The sequence below is a fragment of the Myxocyprinus asiaticus genome, chromosome 2 (genome assembly GCF_019703515.2).
Source record: "Myxocyprinus asiaticus isolate MX2 ecotype Aquarium Trade chromosome 2, UBuf_Myxa_2, whole genome shotgun sequence".
In the NCBI taxonomy this organism is placed as follows: Eukaryota; Metazoa; Chordata; class Actinopteri; order Cypriniformes; family Catostomidae; genus Myxocyprinus; species Myxocyprinus asiaticus.
The window spans coordinates 4,483,523-4,499,505 of NC_059345.1; the positions used below are offsets into that span (position 1 = coordinate 4,483,523).

General features: G+C 38.1%; 1 pseudogene; it reads left to right on the forward strand.

The window, feature by feature from the left end:
- The first annotated feature begins 8,684 nt into the window (after positions 1-8,684).
- On the forward strand, positions 8,685-12,049 carry LOC127412263 (39S ribosomal protein L15, mitochondrial-like; annotated as a pseudogene).
- The last annotated feature ends 3,934 nt before the right edge of the window (positions 12,050-15,983 follow it).

Genomic DNA, 15,983 nt, shown 5'->3' on the forward strand with positions numbered 1-15,983 from the left:
CAAAACTCTGTACCTTCAACCAAAATTCCTGGATCTCAGCGTGCCACCAAAAAACTTGGGCCGTGTCTCCATCCTCCGACTGGCAACACCTGCAGGTGGGTGTGTCTTTAAGACCAAGCCTATACAGTCTAGAAGGGTTCCAATAGAATCTATGTAGAATCTTGAATTGGATAAGTCGCACCCTTGCATCTCTAGATACAGACTTGACGTTTTTTTAGAATCCCAGCCCACACTCCCTCCTCCAATACCAAATTAAAATCTTTCTCTCATAATCTCTTGATAGAGGTTAAAGCTCCGTCCCCCAGTATCTGAATTAGCAGGGAGTAATACACTGATGCCTCATGACCTTTTCCAAAAGCAGTAATCACCACTCCCAGAGTGTCTGCCGCTTTAGGGGGGGTGTATGCTACTCCCAAAAATAGTACAGAGCAGGTGGCGCAACTGTAAATACCTAAAAAACTGAGATCTGGGAATCCCAAAATGTTGAACCAAATTATCAAAGAATCTCAACACTCCACTCTCATATAGGTCACCGAGTGTAGTAACCCCCTCACAATCCACTCTGACCAGCAGAACGGGAACTTATCAATACATAATTTGGGATTCAGACATATGCTCGAGGTAGCATTCAAATAAATGTCCAAATCAAACACTCTGGACACTTTTGTCCAAACCGAGTGCAAATGCGAGATAACGGGGTGTAACTTAGCTTCTCCGGTCAGTTTGATAGAAAGGCTTTGCAATGGCGAAATAGGGGCAAGAACTTCCTGTTCAATACAAAACCAGGGAGGGGCTCTCTCAGGTGGAAGCACCAATGAGCCAAATGTCTGAGACCGAATGCAAAATAATAAAACAAAAATCTTGGGTAGGCCTAGCCCACCTTTGTCAATCGGCCTATGTAATTTGTTGAAATGCAATCTGGGACGCTTACCATTACAAATGAAGGTCTTTGCTATGCTATCAGATTGTTTTAAATAAGAGAGGGGGACATCTACAGGGAGAGACTGTAGGAAGTAGTTGAATTTTGGAATACAATTCATTTTAATAACATTAACCTTCCCTATCATAGATAAAATAATGAAGTCCACCTGTCTACATCGCTTGAAAACCTTTTTATTAAAGGGTCAAAATTAACTCTAACTAAATCACACAAATTTTACCCAAATACTTGATGCCCTGTTTGGGTCACTGGAAGGTGCCCGGTTGAAAAGCCGTTACTGGGCAGTTTGCTGTCAGAGCCAAAGCTTCGGATTTAGACCAATTGACTTTGTATCCTGAGAACTTAGAGAAGGAATTAATAATCCTGTGGAGGCAAGGCATAGGTCTAATGGGGTCGGAGACAATTAATAAAATATCATCTGGGTAAAGCAAAAGCTTATGCGCCACTCCTCCCGCCGTCACCCCTGGAAAATCATCCTCCTTTCTTATCGTGGCTGCTAATGGTTCCAGGGCAAGACAGAACAATAATGGGGAAAGAGGGTAAATCTGCCGGGTGCCCCTGTCCAGAGTAAAATAATCTGAAATTAATCCATTTGTTTGTACCGCCACTACCGGGTGTCTATAAAGTAACTTAATCCATCCAATAAAAGTATTTCCGAACCGTATATTTCCAAAATCTTAAAAAGATAATCCCATTCTACCATATCAAACGCCTTTTCAGCGTCAAGTGAGATGGCAGCGACCAGAGACTGATCATTCGCCACTGACCACATGATATTGATGAAACGCCTAATGTTATCAGAAGAGCTACGACCCCGAATAAACCCCACTTGATCTATATGTATAAGAGATGTCATAACTTAATTGATTAGCTAGAATTTTTGACAAACTTTTAACATCTAGCTGAATCAGGGAAATTGGACGGTAACTCTTACACTCGCTTGGATCTTTGTCCTTTTTAAGAATCAGACTGATCCGGGCCTTTCAGCATCATGGTCATGTGTCATGGTTGGTGGAAGCTTTCCATTCTTTAATGATTCCGTATAAACTTCTAACAAAAGTGGAGCCAGTTCTGGAGCATAAGATCTAAAAAATTCAGCGGCAAAGTCATATGGCCCCGGAAACTTGCCTGTAGCTAAAGCCTTAATTACCTCATCAAGCTCCTCCAAGGTTATCTCAGAATCAAGGGAATTTTTTTGCTCAGTCATCAGTCTAGGGAGATCTAATGGTTCCACAATGTTTCTAATATCCTCATCAGTAGACGAAGACGTGAAACTATAGAGATCAAGATAGAATTCTTTAAAAGCATTATTAATACCAATGACCGAGGTAAATATTTCACCACTAGCAGTTTTCACTGAGAGAATGGTAGAAAAAGCCTCTCTCTGCTTTATATACAGTTGTGCTCAAAAGTTTGCATACCCTTGGAGAATTGGTAATATATGTACCATTTTTAAAGAAAACATGAGTGAGCAGGCAAAACAATTTTTTTTCAACTGTAGGTTATAACAGAATGGCACAATCATAAAACAAAACATGGCAACAAAGAAAAAAATTAAATGACCCCTGTTCAAAAGTCTGCATACCCTTAGTCCTTAATACTGTGTATTGCCCCCTTTAGCATCAATGACAGCGTGCAGTCTTTTGTAATAGTTGTCTATGAGGCCCCAAATTCTTGCAGATGCTATAGCTGCCCATTCGTCTTGGCAAAATGCCTCCAGGTCATGCAAAGTCTTTGGTTGTCTTGCATGAACCGCACGTTTGAGATCTCCCCAGAGTGGCTTGATGATATTTAGGTCAGGAGACTGTGATGGCCACTCCAGAACCTTCAACTTTTTCTGCTGTAACCACTGGAGGATCAACTTGGCCTTGTGCTTAGGGTCATTGTTGTGCTGGAAAGTCCAAGAGCATCCCATGCGCAGCTTTCATGCAGAAGAATGCAAATTGTCTGTCAGTATTTTCTGATAACATGCTGCATTCATCTTGCCATCAATTTTCACAACATTCCCCATGCCTTTAGAGCTCACACTTCCCCAAAACATCAGCAAACCACCACCATGCTTCACAGTGGGGATGGTATTCTTTTCACTATAGGCCTTGCTGACCCCTCTCCAAACATAGCGCTTATGGTTGTGACCATAAAGCTCTATTTTGGTCTCGTCACTCCAAATTACAGTGTGCCAGAAGCTGTGAGGCGTGTCAAGGTGTTGTCAGGCATATTGTAACCATAAGTTAAGGCTTCTTTCTGGCAACTTGACCATGCAGCTAATTTTTGTTCAAGTATCGTCGTATAGTGCTCCTTGAAACAACCACACCGTCTTTTTCCAGAGCAGCCTGTATTTCTCCTGAGGTTACCTGTGGTTTTTCTTTGAATCCCAAACAATTCTTCTGGCAGTTGTGGCTGAAATCTTTCTTGGTCTATCTGACCTTGGCTTGGTATCAAGAGATCCCAGAATTTTCCACTTCTTAATAAGTGATTGAACAGTACTGACTTGCATTTTCAATGCTTTGGATATCTTTTTATATCCTTTTCCATCTTTATAAAGTTCCATTACCTTGTTACGCAGGTCTTTTGACAGTTCTTTTCTGCTCCCCATGGCTCAGTATCTAGCCTGCTCAGTGCGTCCACGTGAGAGCTATTTGACTCATTAACTATTTATACACAGACACTAATTGCAATTTAAACCTGTGTGTGTCACCTTGTGTGTCTGTAACAAGGTCAAACATTCAAGGGTATGTAAACTTTTGATCAGGGCCATTTGGGTGATTTCTGTTATCATTATGATTTAAAAAGGAGCCAAACAACTATGTGATAATAAATGGCTTCATATGATCACTATCCTTAAATAAAAGACAGTTTTTTTGCATGATCAGTCATATTTTCAAAATCAATGCCAAAATTTCACAATTTCTGCCAGAGTATGCAAACTTTTGAGCACAACTGTATCTACCCAAAAGCTTCCCTGCTTTGTCCCCCGACTCAAAGTATGACTGTCTTGCCCTGAATAGGCAAAACTCCACCTTCCGCGACAAAATAGTATTATATTTGTATTTCAATAGGGTCAATTCCCTGAGGCCATCAGATGACATTCGGTGCTTCATCTCTGCCTGTGAACTTTTAATATTCCTTTCTAACTCCACGAGTTCTCGTGCTTTGGATTTTTTGTTGAATGAGGCATACTGTATGATCCGACCCCTAAGAACCACCTTAAGTGCCTCCCAAGCCATGCCCACAGAGGATACCGAGGACCAGTTGGTCTCCATATAAACATTGATTTCAGCCTTTAACATTTGTTGAAAATCAGGATTTTGCAAAAGGGATACATTAAAGTGCCAACTATATGATTTATTTTTCTCCGTATGTAGCAATACCTCTAAACTCAACAGGGCGTGATCTGAAACTAAGATGTTTCCAATTGAGCAATCAAAAACAGATTAAATGAGTGACTTAGATATTAAAACAATAAATCTTATGGACTGCTGAAAAAAATGCATGATGGGTTCAAAAGTCTCCAAATATCTGTAAGACCAAGATTTTTACACATCCTGTGAAGCGTCACTGTTGCTCTAGGGGGCTAGCACACTTTTGCTTCACTGTGATCAAGGACTGAGTCCATCAAAAGATTAAAGTCTCCTCCCAATATTATATCATAAGGGGTGCCAGCGGCTTGCAACATCCTTTCAAGATCTAGAAAAAAGTCCTGATCATCAATGTTAGGTGCATAAATATTAGCCAAAATCAACCCTGAATTTCTGCTAAAACAATAATGACTCTTCCTAATTTATCTTTAAACTGTTTGAGACATTTGAATTGTAGATGTTTACTTATCAATATAATGACTCCCTTGCTCTTACTTGAGCCAGCATTAAAGAAAATATGTCCACCCCATTTCTTCCCAAATTTTTCAACTTCCTGTGGGGAAAGATGCGTTTCTTGAAGAAACACTATATCATATTTCTTACGCTTAAGAAAAGAAATAACCTTCCTTCTTTTTATGGGGTGCCCCAGCCCAATCACATTACACGTGGAGAGATATAATCCACTCATATTAGCATTTGACATTTTGACATATTAGAAAACATGGATTGTGTGTCAAAGACAAGATTATAAAGACCACATTCCCCATTAGTGCAACAATCAAACCCCGAACTTCCCCCAGAACCAAACAAACAGAAAAAAGAAAAACCGGCGTCCATCCCTCTAAACTCAAAAAGTCCATGTACGCCTTCGAGAGTCCCCGCGACAACTTTGCCATCAGATTGCTCAAGTCCGGTGCTTCTATACAAATTTTGTGAGATAAAATTACATAACAGTAAATACTCTGTAAAACACAATATGCCAATATGCAGAATTAACACAAAGAACATGCAGATTCATTCACAGAACTGTCTCAAAAGTGTGTTCCTCCACAAAACAAGTTCCAGCCTCTAGCGGAACCAGCACAAAAACAAAAAAAAGCTGTTCAGTTTCCTCGGACAGTCAAACGAATGTTCAGTGAGTTGGCTCTTTCATAAGTGCAGCAGATGACGTAATATTTCCAATGTCCTATAAAAAATACTCCACAAAACCAACTCCGGCCAGTAGGAGGCACAAGTACAAAGAACAAGCAGATTCATCCACAACTGTTCCGAAGGAGTGTTATTCCACAAAACAAACTCCAGCCGCTAGGCGGAACCAGCACAAAAAGAAACAAAGAAGGTGCTCAGCTTCCTAGGACAACCAAGTGTATGTACGGAGAGACGAGCTCACTCGGGGGCCACATGAGAAACATCAAATGGCTTACTCACCCATTGCCTCTATGAAGGACATTGCTTGTTGTGGGCATGTAAATACTTTGCGGCCATCCTTAGTATCTATTCTCAACATCAGAGCAAAAGTGATCTTCTGTTGATGTAAGAGTTTCTTGCATTCCTTGAATCGATCGCGTTTCCTTCTTGTCAAATTTGCAAAGTCTGGGAACAAGAAAATGTTGTGATTCTTCCAAGAAAGCTTTCCTTTGCTCCTGGCCTCGTAACACAAGATCTTTATCGGATGATCTCAGAAATTTGGCCAGGATTGATCAGGGCCTGTCTCCCTCAGTGGATCTGCAAGCCAGGACTCCGTGAGCTCGCTCAATTTCCAGCTTGTGGCCTGTTATGTCGAGCAGACTCAGGAAGAGCTCATCTAGGAATTTTTCCATATCTCTGCCTTCCTCATGCTCAGGAATTCCAACAATTCGGATGTTATTTCGCTTACTACGGTTCTTCAAATCCTCCAGTTTTTCAAAAACTCGTTCCAAATCTATCTTGGTCGCTAGCGGATTAGCAGCTAATTCCCTTTCCGATGACTCCAGATAATCGATCCGTCTCTTGACGTCCGACAATCTTGTAACCAACTCGGAGGATTTTGTTTCCATCGCAGTAATCGATCTACGTATCACAGCAAGATCCTCTAAGTCGGCAACAACTTTCGTCAGCATTACAGACATGTTGAACAGTTGACGCTGCACCATCCAAACCAAGTCCCTGGTCCGCAGGCCTGTCAGATGTTTCAGCCTGAGTACGTAAGTGTCTTTTAATATCTCCAGAGCCCGAGGATTTTGACTTCTTTGCCATGTTGACTTCAAAGCACAGATATGTAGCAGGATGTGTCGAATCTCACCGGTTTATGACATAAAAAATTATTAAAAACTAGCAAAGTGCGCAGAGCTCACTGTTTACATGTCCGCTCCTCGCATGGCATCACGTGACTCCAAATAGAAGCTTTCTTTTAAAGTCTCGTTTAGTGTTACAGCTTTGTTTTTTAGCACTTTGTTGCAGCAGAAATAAAATATCTCTATGTAACTATCTGTTGTATAACTTGTATATTGTGCTTCATTATTTTTTTACTTTTTGTGTTACTTTGAATGAGCACACATAAATTCTTTGGCCTCATTCTTGTGGGAAAAAGCTGATGTAGTTCCGGCATTTACCAGCAGGAGCTAAAGGATCAGAGGGGTCTCAGTTCCCTTATGACTCAAGACACTTGACTTTGCGTTCTGCTAACACATATGGGAAAGTGTCCTTCTACACGACCTAGTTGAAACCTCTCTACCATTCTAATATTCTAATATTGGCTATAGTGTTTGAGCCCCGCCCTTTTAGGCGTGAAGCTGTCCGCTACAAAAGCAGGTGCACAAACACCATTCCTCAGAATTTTCTTCAAGACAGCGATTCATCTCTCATCTAGAAGCCCTTGGCATCGACATACATGAGTCAGCGGGTGGGATCTTGTAGTGTTGCGGTGAACATTAACTCTGCCTTGTATATATATATATATATATATATATATATATATATATATATATATATATATATATATATATATAAAACTTCCATGCTGTTTAGATATCCTTTAAACTCTTGCCCATTCGCTAGAAGACTCCTAGCATTCCACTGTAAGATTACTAATATTATCAACATCAACCAAACCATAGCTCATGACTAGACTGATTAATAATAATTATAATAATTTAATAATTTTCTTTATTTATCACATTATACATTTGCACATATACAGTGAAATTCTTCTTTTTTTTCACATATTCACATTTTTTCACAGATTATCAGCTTCCAGTCCATCCTTCACTGTTTCCCATGTCAGCCCTCCTACACTTTTATTTTATTTTATTTTGTTCCTCGCATGTGCAGAATGTTTTGTTTTATTTTGTTCCACGCATGTGCAGAATTTTGTAATTTATTTTGTTCCTCGCATGTTCAGAATGTTTTATTTTATTTTGTTCCTTGCATGTGCATAATGTTTTATTTTATTTTGTTTTATTTTGTTCCTCACATGTGGAGAATGTTTTATTTTATTTTGTTTTATTTTGTTCCTCGCATGTGCAGAATTTTTTATTTTATTTTGTTCCTCGCATGTGCAGAATGTTTTATTTTATTTTATTTTGTTTTGTTCCTCACATGAGCAGAATATTTTATTTTGTTTTATTTTGTTCTTCACATGGGCAGAATGTGTTTTATTTTATTTTATTTCTCGCATGTGCAGAATTTTTATTTTATTTTGTTTTATTTTGTTCCTCACATGTGCAGAATGTGGTTTAATTTCATTTCATTATTTTATTTTATTCCTCGCATGTGCAGAATGTTTTATTTTATTTTGTTTTATTTTGTTCCTCACATGGGCAGAATGTGTTTTATTTTATTTTATTTTATTTCTCGCATGTGCAGAATTTTTATTTTATTTTGTTTAATTTTGATGCTCGCATGTGCAGAATGTGGTTTAATTTAATTTCATTATTTTATTTTATTCCTCGCATGTGCAGAATTTTTTATTTTATTTTGTTTTATTTTGTTCCTCACATGTGCAGAATGTTTTATTTTATTTTGTTCCTCGCATGTGCAGAATTTGTTTTATTTTATTTTTTTGTCGCATGCGCAGAATTTTTTTATTTTATTTTATTTTGTTCCTCACATGTGCAGAATATGCTTAATTTAATTTAATTATTTCATTTTATACCTCGCATGTGCAGAATGTTTTATTTTATTTTATTTATTTTTTTGTTCCTCACATGAGCAGAATGAGGTTTAATTTAATTATTTTATTTTGTTCCTCACATGTCCAGAATGTGTATTTTTTGTATTTATTTTTTATTTTATTCCTCGCATGTGCAGAATTTGTTTTATTTTATTTATTTTATTTTGTTCCTCACATGAGCAGAATGTGGTTTAATTTAATGTAATTATTTTATTTAATTCCTCACATGTGCAGAATGCGGTTTCGGTTTAGTGTATGGCGTCAGTCTCCCCATGTCTTCTGCCCTTGGCTAGTATTTCTATGGCTCTGCGATGTCTGTGAGCAAGACAACTGGGGGAAAAAACTATTATTGATATTGTAAACAATCTACCTCGCATAACACCCGCCAAACCCGGGTGCAAAGAAAGATGTAAGTTATAACCCTCCTGCCAACAGTTAATAGTTATAATTCTGCTACTCAGCGGTTTAGATTGCTATAAAATCCTCAGTCAATTCAGAAACACTAGAAGATACTTTTGACAAGTAGGATGTTATGTTTGCAGTGTTACATTAGGATACATAGGTTAATCATCTTTCTGTTCCTGCAGTACTTCCTGTGGTAATGTGAGAATTACCCCAACAAGCTCCTATAACCTAATAAATAAAGTTGCCTAAATAAAGCAAAGGTTTAGTTTGAGCTTGTATATAGTACAAAAATGTTTGACCATAGAATGGATTATCATGATTATCATGTATGTGATCATGAACCTTTTTGATAACACTTCAAAGGAGAAGCACAGAGGTCATGGTATGCATGGTGGCAATAGATGTGGATGAGGACATAAAGGTGAACGACAGCGTGGAAATCGACCCAGACTGGGATTTGATCATCCTAAAATATGGCTATACAACGCAAATCACAGGTAATATGGTTTACACTTGTCGAGGTATATCTCCAGCCATTATGGCTCATGCATCCTGTTAGTCCATTTTCAATATGCTGATATTATCATGTCTTTTGTGGAGCAACACTAAAGAGTGTGTTTGTGTGATATTCTTCCAGTCGTGGACAGGAAAGTATTCAGGGCCCCCTTACTGTATATTGTTCTGGGCCCCTTTCCTATTAAAACAATACAGTTTAGGATTTGATGTGGGGCCCCCCCTGGACCTGTGGGCCCCTAGAATCATTACCACCTTTCAACCCACTAGCTACGGCCCTGGTCGTAGACCCCAGTATCCCCCACTCTCCCTGCGCAGACTGCAGTACCTCATAGATTTGGGGCGTGTTGACCCCGTGTTGACCCCATCGATCTGACCCAGCTCATCAACAGCAGAGGGGTCATGGTCCAGCCTCTGAAATGAGACTATAGTGTACAGCTCACTGAAGAGGTGTGTAAATCTCTTTAAACAAAATTACTGACAAAAATGATGCTGCATCCAAGCCGCTAGGTGTCACTCTAAGTCCAAGATGACACAAAGAAAAACTTTACTGAGTGCACCTTTAAAGAGAAAAATCTAGAAAGAATTGATAAAAATACCAGCAGGTTAATTACCTCACTCAAACACATCGTATATATGTCAGGTTGATCAGTTAGATCCACATCATATCTGTAATATTACAACCTGCACAGACAATAAAGCGAATAAACAGGTAAAATTGAACTAAGTTACACGCTAGTCAAAATGTGTAACCTGCATTGTGAATTTGCCATTTCCTTTAAAACATGCTACACATAATGCAATATCCTAAACTGTCTAAATGGGGAAGATTTGCAACAGAGAATCTTCCAAAAAGTAGCTTATACTTCAGTATTTTCATGCTATTGTTTTCTCATGCTGTTTAATTGTACATACTAAACATACTAATCTTTAATATATTTGATACATTTTTAAATAATTGTAAGTAGTTTATACATTTTTCAGAGTTTGGTCTGTTACAGTTTGGTATATGGTTTTGTCATTTTGCACATTGTCAACTAAAATGTTATTTATTAATGCATATGTTAAATGCCATTTTAGACAGAGCAAAATGGACTAAAACTAATGAACATGTCATGATGAAACACTGACTAAATTTAAAGGATAAAGACCATCAAAGACCAAAACTGACTCAAATAAAAAACACTTTTGAGACCATATCTGTTGTTCAAAAATATATGTAGGAAATTTGACTGTCCAGAAGGGGGCAGCAGCAAAGCACAATTTACTCCAAGTGTTTTTCTTTCAAGTTAAGCTTGTTGCTTACTGTGTATGTGTCTGTTTGTTTCAGGGTGCTGATATATTTTGTGTAAAAGTTAACATGAAGTTCAGTTTGCATCGGAGAAAGCCATTGCTGCTGTTGAACAAAATGGAGGAGTTATCACAACTAGCTACTATGATCCACAAATCTGTGACTATATAGTGAAAGTATTGTTTAAATAATAAAATTTCACACCACATACCATTCTTATTAATATATTGATTTTAACCAGGAATGCACACTAAAGAAATCTAAGGGCACTATCTGAGATGAAGGATGAATCACAGCTTGCCTTGCCAGTGAAAGTGTATAAATGAGTGAACCATACTGGTAACATTTTGTATAAAGCCTATACAGTTATGAAGCCTAAAAGTAAAGATGCGTCATTTCAACATTTTTCTAATTTAAATCAATTTGAAAAGTTGAATTGAAAAAATTAACATTAATTTCTTATTATTTGGAAAATCCTGCATTTGACAGCATCTTGTGTGCTTCACAATGGAAGCAAGAAAATCTGACCTGTAATACCAAGGAATTAACAATATCAGTGTCACAGTTTTGCCTTTGATTACTGACTTAGAAACAGTGCCAAATCTGAAATATTTCTTCAAGTCATGACGTTTCTTATTTACCAGCAAAATTCTTAATTTCAAGTTGCGTTTATTTCTAGTTTTAAATGTGCTGCAAGTGACTTTAACAGTTCTAGAACTTTACGTAGCAAAAAGGAACGGTAGCAAAATAGCCTTCTCAAGCTTGTATTAAAAAGTGTCAAACTGATTTACAGACACTTACGGAGCCCCTAAGGGAATTTTTTTCTAAAATAGTTTTGCGTTCCCTCGCAATAGTTTGCGTTCCCTCACAATAAGTTTACGTTCCTTCGCAATAGTTTGCGTTCCCTCGCAATAAATTTACGTTCCCTCGCAATAGTTTGCGTTCCCTAACAATAAGTTTATGTTCCCTCGCAATAGTTTGCGTTCCCTCGCAATAAGTTTACGTTCTCTCGCAATAAGTTTACGTTCCCTCACAATAGTTTGCATTCCTTCACAATAAGTTTGCGTTCCCTCGCAATAGTTTGCGTTCCCTCGCAATAGTTTGCGTTCCCTCACAATAAGTTTACGTTCCTTCGCAATAGTTTGCGTTCCCTCGCAATAAATTTACGTTCCCTCGCAATAGTTTGCGTTCCCTCGCAACAAGTTTACGTTCCCTCGCAACAAGTTTACGTTCCCTCGCAATAGTTTGCGTTCCCTCGCAATAAATTTACGTTCCCTCGCAATAGTTTGCGTTCCCTCGCAACAAGTTTACGTTCCCTCGCAACAAGTTTACGTTCCCTCGCAATAAGTTTACGTTCCCTCGCAATAGTTTGCGTTCCCTCGCAATAAATTTACGTTCCCTCGCAATAGTTTGCGTTCCCTCGCAACAGGTTTACGTTCCCTCGCAATAAGTTTACGTTCCCTCGCAATAGTTTGCGTTCCCACCCAATAAGTTTACGTTCCTTCGCAATAACTTTACGTTCCCTCCCAATAAGTTTACGTTCCCTCGCAATAGTTTGCGTTCCCTCACAATAAGTTTACGTTCCTTCGCAATAACTTTACGTTCCCTCCCAATAAGTTTACGTTCCTTTGCAATAGTTTGCGTTCCATCGCAATGAGTTTACGTTCCCTCGCAATAAGTTTACGTTCCCTCACAATAGTTTGCGTTCCCTCACAATAAGTTTACGTTCTTCACAATAGTTTGCGTTCCCTCGCAATAAGTTTGCGTTCCCTCACAATAAGTTTTACGTGCACTTGCAATAGTTTTGCTTTCCCTCGCAATAAGTTTTAAGTCTATGTTTTCCATTTCAGGAGTGTAGTCCATCAATAGACAAAGGTGATGCAGACAGAGTTCAATGAGGTGCATCGCAGTTCAACCAGCAGGTCATTTCGGTGAGGTTCGGTGGGGTCCATCCTAAGTCCAAGGTTCAGGCAGTGGCATATGAAGTATCTGATGTCTTACAGTTGGAGTTGGCATCAGTTCATCCTCTGAAGTCAAAAAACTGAAGTGATGTCTGGCTAGCACCGGCTATAGTTTGTCGTCATCTCTCAGCGACATGTAACAGTGGAGTCCGACACCAAGCAGGAACGGAGCTGGATCTTGCCGGCTCTGGTAACCTCGGGATATGAATCCCGACAGGGAAACAAATAGAATAATATTAGCGTAAATGCCATTCAATTTATTGCAGAGTTATAGATCATGATAGATGGTTACTGTAGTAAATCCATGGTAAATATATTATTATGCAAGGGAATGCAAAACTGTTTCAGAAAAATTTTAATTCCTGCCCGGTCCTCTAAGAGGCTCCGTAGTACGTAGCATTGTCACAAAGACAGGTGTGTTGTTTCACTGCACATATCTTTCAGGGAATACATTTTCTGCCTGTCATTTCATTTAAAAAGAATTGCTTGCAGCACCTTTACATTACATTTTGAATCCTGCATTTTCAATGTGTTCTCAGATATTTGAACCAACCACATTTAGCCCATAAGAAATGTGTTTCACCTATACACGCTCATGCCTTTAAATTGTAGCCTGTAATGCATTAAAACTCATAAACACCCAATATTATGTGTTATAATGCATTATACGCCTACTCTTTGAATTGTGTAACCAATTATTAAAATATAATGTGGTTATGTGTAGCCTATTATGAGGCTTTATGAATATCCTATAGACAGACCTTAAGTGTTACTGAAACATCTCTGATAGCAGGTGAACGGGAAACAGGAAGAACACCACAGAAAACAGGAACCAGCTGCGTCAGAGTGTTTGGATGTGTATGAGTAGTGAAACAACAGGGCATGAGCCTGTGAACGTGGCATTACTCACTGACAGCTGTATCCGGGCTTGAGTGGTGCACGATCCCGCGCAACACAAATATACGTACACGAGTTACTTCATCAATTCCCGCCGGCGCGAAAGAGGCCTGTTTGAAACGCCAATTGTTTTCGCCAAGTTTATGTCACTGAGGGGGTTTTAAGAAACATGTCCTGAATATTTTCCAGATGATGAGCATTCACACATGATATCTAAATTCAACAAATTCATGAAATTCCATTCCGACATAATAATAATAAAAACTGAACACGTAAACAAATCGTGTCATACATATCATAGGCCTACACACTTATCGCAATCCATTTTTTGTTCTATTTTCTGTTGTTGTTGTTGTTGTTCACAAATGTGGGCAGGGCCGTAGTAAGGAATTCTGTTACCCTAACTGTATTGGTATGGGCCCCTTTCATATTAAAAAATACATTTAAAAATTTGTTGTGGGCCCCTAATCGTTACCACCACTCACCCTATTAACTACAGCCCTTACTTTCATGGAGCACCGTATAGTTTTATTTCATATGGCCTCATTTGTGGGAATCTTATAGCAAAACAAAGCTTTTTATGTCTCTTTATACTGATTTAATTGTGCTGTTTCCCCAAAGATAAAGCACATTGCCCTAAATGAATGACCTAAACTAAAGTTGCATTTTATCACACTTTCGCTATCACCTAATCCTAAATCTACATTTGTTCTTTTTATTTATTGCTTTTTAAAATGTTCTCGACTGGTTACTAAATATAGCACGCTGCTGTATTGTCATAAAGACTCAGCTGCTGCTGACATTATCAAAGGAAGCACATGGTCTGTGTGAGTGTAAGTAAACCAACCAACAAACTACCATAACGAGAAGCAAAGGTGCATTAAATATATATATATATATATATATATATATATATATATATATATATATATATATATATATATATATATATATATATATATATATATATATATATATATACAGTACTGTGCAAAAGTCTTAGACACATAAGATGTTTCACAAAAGCATTTGTCTTAAGATGGTTATTTATATCTTCAGCTTTAGTGTGTCAATAGGAAATATAAATGTTAGACTCCCAAACATTACTTTTGCAAATAGAAAAGATTAGAATAGAAGAACAGGGAGCCCTGCAACAGATGTCATGGCCCCCACAGAGCCCCCCACTGAACATCTCGTCAGTCTGAAATAACATAAAGAGACAGAAGCAATTGAGAGAGCCTAAATAGATAGAAGAACTGTGGTGAATTCTCCAAGAAACTTGGAACATCCTATCTGCCAACAACCAAGAAAAACTGTGTCCAGGTGTACCTAGGAGAATTGGGGCTGTTTTAAAGGCAAAGGTGGTCACACCGAATATTGATTTAGCTTTTTTTATGTTTACTGGAATTTGTATGACATTAAGTGATAAATGAAAACTATTTATGGCATTAGTTTTGATGCAACATTTTTCACAAGTGCCTAAAACTTTTGCACAGTACTGTATATATATATATATTTCGTTCCGTTGAAATAGTAATTGAAAAAAATTGTTAATAGTTCCCCCAAAACTGAAAATTCTCTCATCATTTACTCACCCTCATGTCATCCCAGATATGTATGACTTTCTTTCCTCTGCTGAACACAAACAAAGATTTTTAGAAGAATATCTCAGCTCTGTAGGTCCATACAATGCAAGTGAATGGTGGCCAGAACTTTGAAGGTCCAAAAAGTATATAAAGGCAGCATAAAAGTAATTCATAAGACTCCAGTGGTTAAATCAGTGTCTTCAGAAGTGATATGATAGGTGTGGGTGAGAAACAGATCAATATTTAAGTCCTTTACTATCCACAGTTTTCCTGAGCAACCACTGGGCGGTGCCATGATGATTCTAACTGCCTGTTTTCTGTTCCTGGTCTCGAGATGCAATGTAAAGCTAACCAAAATGAGCGATACAGATGGAGAACAACAACCATTTAAGTTAACCATTTAATGCAAGGACCCCATTCACTTGCATTGTATGGACCTACAGAGCTGAAATATTCTTCTAAAAATCTTTGTTTGTGTTCAGAAGATGAAAGAAAGTCATACACATCTGGGATGGCATAAGGGTGAGTAAATGATGAGAGAATTTTCATTTTTGGGTGAACTGTCCCTTTAAGTTCTTTACACTGCAAGCTAATTCTGAATGTAAAAACTATTACAATTAGCTTTATATTAAAACAGTATAAATCTATGGTATTTACACATGTATATGGCTAGGAAAATGTGTGTTATTATTCTATTTGGTAAAGTTAACTGCACACCTTATAATTTCACCTATACTCTGGAATAGAATCCATCCAAAATTAACTTTTTTTTCCGAGCCTTTGGTAAGGGTCCAGGGCTTGTGAGCGGGTGGGTCTCTGGTCTTATGATGGAGTGTGTTCCTGTCGCCAATAATAAACCCACTCCAAGGAGATATTTACAT